Here is a 7,465-nt window from a genome sequence, read left to right on the forward strand (position 1 = left end):
CAAAATAAATATGTTTTAATCTGGACATGATATTAATTATTAATCATGTTAATCTGGACATGATATTAATTATTAATCATCTTAATCTGGATATTAATAATCATGACAATGTTTGAGAACCACTGTCACCCCCCCCCCCCCCCTCTGTTTCCCCCAGAATTCACTTCAATTTATCCCACAATTTACAATGTAGTGATTTAGCAGACCCTCTTTTACAGTCATTAAGGTAATCACATGCATAGAATGCAGAGAGACGGAGTAGCGTCTCAGTAAACTATAGGATCACAGCTGATGAGTGTTCTTGGAAGGTATGCGCGTGTGTGCGTGTGTGTGTGTGTGTGTGTGTGTGTGTGTGCGCGTGCGTGTGTGTGTGTGTGCGTGCATGCGTGCACGTGCGCATCGTTTTCTGTCTGTCTCTTGATTTTGTTCATTAAACAAATCGTGTTCCAAGTCATGTGTTGCGTTGTGTGAAAATATGTGACCATAAAAAATAAACCACCAGGGGTCCTTGAGGGGTCCTTGAGGGGGTCCCCAACCAAATGGACCCGCTCCCTTATACACAGTGTTGGGGAAGTTAACTCATTCTGTGCCAAAGGCCAAAATGCCTCCAAGGTAGCTGTGCCACGGTTTTGTATGTTTTTCTTTACTATGCAATGAAAGAAAAATGTTTTTTTTTTTATAATTTTACAGAAACAGACACAGTTGTTGTGATTCATTGGCAAAAATAATTTTGTCAATCAGACAAATGGTTCCAGAGATAGAGCTGTTTGAATCAAAAAAAGTGTCCATCCACTAGAATGGACACACATTTTCACACATTTTCTCAATCAGCTAAACGAGGGAGCCAACACACAAACAGAGAAAAGCATCTCTCTGATCTCAGGTCATTTTGACATCTTAAAAAAAAAAAAAAAAAAATGAAAAAACATTTTTTTTTCTTTCTATATTATATAAAAAACACAAAAACCCTCATAAACCGTCATTGGCACAGGGGGCTATTGGAAAAAAACAGTCAAAACCGTCATGTGGCACAGAATGAGTTAAAGTTACATGTAACTGAGTTACATTTTGCTGCAACTTGCTAGTAACTGAGTTACATTCATATTTCTGTAACTCGTCAAGTAACTGAGATACTTTTTGGGTCATTTTTGGCTCAAGTTACAAGAAGTTACAAGCGAAGTTATAATTTTACATTTAAGTTTTGTTAAGATTGATGATCAAATGTCCTGATCATAATTTTCTTCTTTTTTAACTTTATTTTAGGAACACAGATGTTTACTAAAGAAAATGTCAACCTTTTTGAAATAAAACAAAAACCATTTGAGAGGCATATTTCTGCTGGCATGTGACTTTTTTTGTAGGATATTATATTTTGTTTCATGTACACCAAATGTACATTCTCAATTTAACGCTGGAAAAAAAAGCTAACTCAAGTTACTAGAGTTTCTTTTTCTATGTAACTTGAAGTTAAACTTGATCAAGTTATTGCCATGGTGAGTTACTTGTAACTGTACAAGTTACGCTTTCAAAGTAACTTCCCCAACACTGGGCGTGACATGGGAGATGAAGCAACAAGAGCCTGAACAGCAGACTCCACACTGCAACCATGTCAACAGTGGCCGATAAATAAACTGACAGCCCATCTAAATACATTCAAATTTACATCAACAACGTTCAACATTTACTAGGATACCAGATCTACAAATGGACGTGCGGAGTGTTGTCCAGGGTGTTTTAGGGAAGGGAGAAGAGTCTGGGACGCGTGGAGCATGCACTATAAACATCAGATGTATAAGCTCACAATGCACTGTAAACATCAGATGTATAAGCTCACAACGCACTGTAAACATCAGATGTATAAGCTCACAGCACATCACGGTCGTAATGCATGGAGATTTAAAGTTAAATTGTTAAGCAGAGTTTGTAGACATGATGGGTGCGTTAGGAAATGCGCACTCAACGCACTGGTGTGCCATGTTGTCATTCGTTTATTCGGTGCACTTGGTGCGTTGTCGTTCGGAAATCCAGTGCGCGGCGCACCGGTGTGCTGAGTGCACGCAGCGACCGACCCTACTCAGAAGATGGGGTTAGGCGGTGTGGTGCGTCGGTGCAGTGTTTTGATTGGTTGGTTTTCATGGCCGTTTCTCGAGCGCTTCTCAGCTGTGAACAATGGAGGAAACGACCACAAAATACAGCACTTGCAGCTTAATTGGTCGTTTGGGCTTGATAGTTTCACACACATCAACATGTAAACTAACAGCAGGTATGCCAATGTTATTAATTGCATCTCCTTTCAATAGTCTAGTAGCCAGCCCATAGAGCCCCATTGTGAACCCGGACATTTTGAGTACCCTAAAGTTTTGTTAGAAATGTTGAGTATGGGTCCCCAGCATGTAGAAACTGCCGGATGCTAACTTGTATATGTTGAGCAATTTTCATAATTAGCATAATTAGCTTTAATTAGCATAATCACCTATAATAATGGATAAGGGTTCCATCCCGTGCCATCCAAATGACTTTCCCCCATGCTTCTTGGAATTGCGGAGAGGGGCATCCATCTGCGTTTTTCTTTTTCTTTGTTGTGACTCGAGTCTCGACACTGGTCACTTCTTTATTTTTTTTTGCACAGACTTTTGGACACTTTTTTTGGTTCTGCACTTTTATTTTTATTTAGGCTAAGCATTATCATTATTGTCTTGGTGCAGACGCCTATGTATAGACCTACTGTATATTTGTGTATATATATGTTTGGCACTGTGTTGATAAGTAGTTCCTAATGTTTGGATGAATGGACCATTGTAAGTTCTTTGAGTTTGCAATATGCTTAGAAAAGTCACTTAAAATTGCAATCCATTATAGAAACGTTAAGCACTACTATTCTTTTGTTGTGTTGTGTTTTTTTCTTTTTCAAACTGTTCTCGACACTATATATATATATATATATATATATATATATATTAACTTAACTAATTGCTCTGTATGGTTGATTCTCCTGTATTGTTGTTTCTTCTTTCTTGTTTGTTTTTGTCGCTCGGCTGTACACAACAGTCCTTTTTCTTTTTCTTACTGTCCTGTAACCTTAACTGCTGTGCCGCCTCTGGGTGACTTAATTTCCCCTGCCCCTTCTTTGTATATACTTACTGTTTGTTTAGACTTACTGTTTTCTCTTTTTTTTTTCTCTCTCATTTTCTTTTATTTACATATCTACTGCATAGTACTGTGTTCTATTCGTCTGTCATTCAATGTTATATGAGATACTTTAATGGTTTCCTGTTGAAATAAGCTTAGTCTTTTCAGGATCTCCTTTTAGTAGACCTTGTACCAGTGAACTGTACCGTCATGAAACTGTACCTTTTCCTATGCAAACTTCTAATAAAGCCTTCAATCAATCAATCAATAATATGTCAAAAACTGATTGGCTGATTTGAACAATATTGGAGTGGTTTTGGGGGTTATTGAGGATGCTGAATCCATTTCTGACATTTTCTAAATTCAGAATGGCTGTTTTAAACTGGAAATGGCCATATACCAACTTAAAAAAAGAGAAGGAGGATCCGAGCACTCAAAAAATAAAAAGGAGGGGAACGGACGTAAAAGCAGTGTACTTTATTTCAAGACATAATAAAAAGCCGACATGTTTCGACCCAGAGAGGGTCGAAACATGTCGGCTTTTATTATGTCTTGAAATAAAGTACACTGCTTTTACGTCCGTTCCCCTCCTTTTTATTTTTTGAGTGCTCGGATCCTCCTTCTCTTTTTTTCAAGTTTTATCCCACTGATCCTGGTAGCACCCGCCACACGTTTTTAACTTTGCTGGTACCTCCTGAGCACCTAGTTTTTCTTGTTCTCTGCTTCGCATATACCAACTTAAATTGGGATAATTTTGATCATTTTTTGTTGATTTTCCAAATGATGAAGTGACTATTTTTGCTAGGCTATTGTGGCAGTCATTGTTCTAATCATTTTGTGTGGATTGTCTATATTTGGCTTTTGAAATGCAGATAATGTATAAGCATATAAATAACCACATTTATAATTTAATTCATAATCAAAATCAACAAAAAAATATCAAAATCATCCCAATTTAAGTTGGTATATGACCATTTACGGTTTAAAGCGGCCATTTTGAATTTAGAAAATGTCAGAAATGGATTCAGCATCTTCAATAACCCCCAAAACCACTCCAATATTGTTCAAATCGTCCTCTCAGTTTTTGACATATTATCCATATAGGTGATTATGCTAATTAAAGCTAATTATGCAAATTACTCAACATATACAAGTTAGCATCCGGCAGTTTCTACATGCTGGGGACCCATACTCAACATTTCTAACATAAAACTTTAGGGTACTCAAAATGTCCGGGTTCACATTTTGGCTACTAGACTACAATAGCAACGTTACGTTAGCAAATGCTGCTTTTCAGAAAGTTTACCTTCAGAGTTCAGAGTGAAAAAGCTCACAGCTGCCTTTTAACTGGTCGTTGGTAAATAAGCCAGACTGAACACACTTTACAACGTCAAGCCCACTGCACTCACTACACTGAGCACACACCCGGTGCAGGTTTCCCAACGCACCCAATATTTAAAGTGAAATGTTTACAATCTGGAGCGATTAACAACACCATTCGGTTTATTTTTTATTCTTTTTTTTTTTTTCAAGACAGGAAAAAAATACAACCAATCACCAGCAGGGAGGATATGACATCATACAAACAGGCCTTCTTTGATTGGTTGGCCTCTACTTCAACCTATGAACAAGTGAAGAGTGGTCACATGGTTATGTTAGGAAACAGCCCCAGCTAGTGGCAGTATGTGAAACAGCCCCACCTAGTGCAAGTATGTGGTATGACATGTGAAACAGCCCCACCTAGTGGCAGAATGTGGTATGACATGTGAACAGAATGAAATGTTTTGATTAATTAAACATTTTAATTAATGAAATATTTTGATTGGCCGCCGTGACAGCCAGTCACAGCGGTTACCATGACAACTGTCCCTCAGAACTAATTAATGACTAATTAATAACTAATTAATGACTAATTAATTTAACCGCTTCGTTTTGGTTTTGCATACATTTGCATAAATTATGACTATGCTCGTTGACAAATCAACCTCACTGATAGGCCGGGGTTACCACACGATACTCACACATGATTGGACAGTTATACAGGGGGGGCGTGGCTAACAGGACCACGCCTCACACGCTATTGGTCAGTGGTAAAAGGGGGCGTGTCACAATGCATTGGTTGATGAGTGGTGTGTGTGTGTGTGTGTGTGTGTGTGTGTGTGTGTGTGTGTGTGTGTGTGTGTGTGTGTGCGTGCTTGCATGTGTGTTTTTATAAATGAATAAATAACATGATTGGAAACAAAGGTTTCTATCAAACACAAATAATGATAAGAATTAAAGTAATTAAACAATTAATATAATCAGGTAATCAACTAAACTTATGAACTAAAATACTAACTCAATAAATTAATCAATTAATGTATCAACTAACTCCATCAACTTGACCTAACTCGTTAAACTCTTAATTAAGCAATTAACTAACGATGCAGACAAGGAAGGAAAAAAGAGAGATAGGGTGAGAAGTTCAGTCCCCAGAGAGAGACTTGGAGTAGAACCGCTGCTCCTTCACTTGGAAAGGATTCAGCTTAGGTGGTTGGGGCATCTTAGTACGGATGCCCCCCGAGCGCCTTCCTAGGAAGGTCCTCGATGCACGTCCCACTGGGAGGAGACCCCGTGGCAGACCAAAGACCAGATGGAAGGATTATATCTCCAAACTGGCCTGGGAACGCCTCGGTATACTCCCTGAGGGAGTGGAGGAAGTTGCTCAGGATAAGTCTCAGTTGGAACTGTTACCCCCGCGACCCGATTCTGGATAAGCGGTTGAAGATGGATGGATGGACGGACATTATAATAATTAAATTATGATAATTAAATTATAATAATTAACTCACACTATTATAACAATTCCTTAATTGATGAGCCTGTAACCACGGATGCTTGGTTGCCATGACAACATGTGCTTGTGATAACCTTACAGCATCTATTCTTAACCAATCACAACGCTAGAAAATATGAATAAATACATAAATACACAAATAAATGAATAAATAAATAAATAAACAAATAAAACATTTAAAAACTATTTTCCAGGTTCCTTCGAATATTTTCCAGGTGCCCTTGAATATTTATCTGTGGAACCGAGTCACATTAAATGTAATACCTACAATTCCAAGTGCTTGTCAGGGTGGGGGTCCCCAGTTCAAATATGTTTATTTGGGGGGTCACGGCCTAAAAAGGTTTGAGAAGCCCTGGTATAGAGCATTAACAAATTCATCCACCAGGGGCATTGACAACTCATTCTTATGACTTCCTATCTAGCCAAGCTTTATAAACTATAGATTTTTTTTAAAGAGAAAAACAATAAAAAAATAAAAGTACGTGAATATTCGACTTCGGTGAACAACGTCAAATAGTGACTTTGATATGTGAATATTCGAATATTTGGTGAATGCCCGACCCTGGTCCGAAAATAATTAGGAAACGTGCGGCAGTGTGTAAACGTCACTGATGTAACGTGAGGTTGATTATTTTATTAACGTGCTCCGATGTTCGCTATGATATTCGTCCGAAAAAACAGCAGTGCAACAACCTTTACTCTGCATTCATCTCTGAATGAGGTTTTAAACCTGAATTTAGACTTCGTTTTATTACCGTAGTAAACATTGTTATAAATACTTTATGTTGATTTCATTACCTTAGTAAACATTGTTATAAATACTTTATGTTGATTTTATTACCGTAGTAAACATTGTTATAAATACTTTATGTTGATTTTATTACTTTAGTAAACATTGTTATAAATACTTTGTTTATTTTATTACTTTAGTAAACATTGTTATAAATACTTTGTTGATTTTATTACCTTAGTAAACATTGTTATAAATACTTTATGTGGATTTTATCACCGTAATAAACATTATGTTAAATACTTGATAATTTCTGTCGCTAGTTGAAATTCTTCTTTCTGATTAATAAATTATATTTATCATGATATGTTTTAATACAATGATGGCCCCATTAATGTTTTAATTGCATATTGAATGTTTTTTTTTTCTTAACAAATTCACAATATAGTGATGTGTACTGGTGTGTGTGTGCGTGCGTGCGTGCGTGCGTGCATGCGTGCGTGCGTGTGTGTGTGTACGTGCGTGCACCAGTCAGATCAAACTAGTTTTTACATGAAAGTATGAAATCAAAACATCTTCATCATCACATTTCTTTACAGATTATTGCTTTGTGAACTCTATGTAAACAGTGTGTGTGTGTGTGTGTGTGTGTGTGTGTGTGTGTGTGTGTGTGTGTGTGTGTGTGCATATTGTGTGTGTGCATATTGTGTGTGTGTGTGTGTGTGTGTGTGTGTGTGCGTGTTCATACTGTGTGCGTACAGTGTGTGTGT

Source organism: Nannobrachium achirus (assembly GCF_963921795.1).
Source record: "Nannobrachium achirus genome assembly, chromosome: 14".
NCBI lineage: Eukaryota > Metazoa > Chordata > Actinopteri > Myctophiformes > Myctophidae > Nannobrachium > Nannobrachium achirus.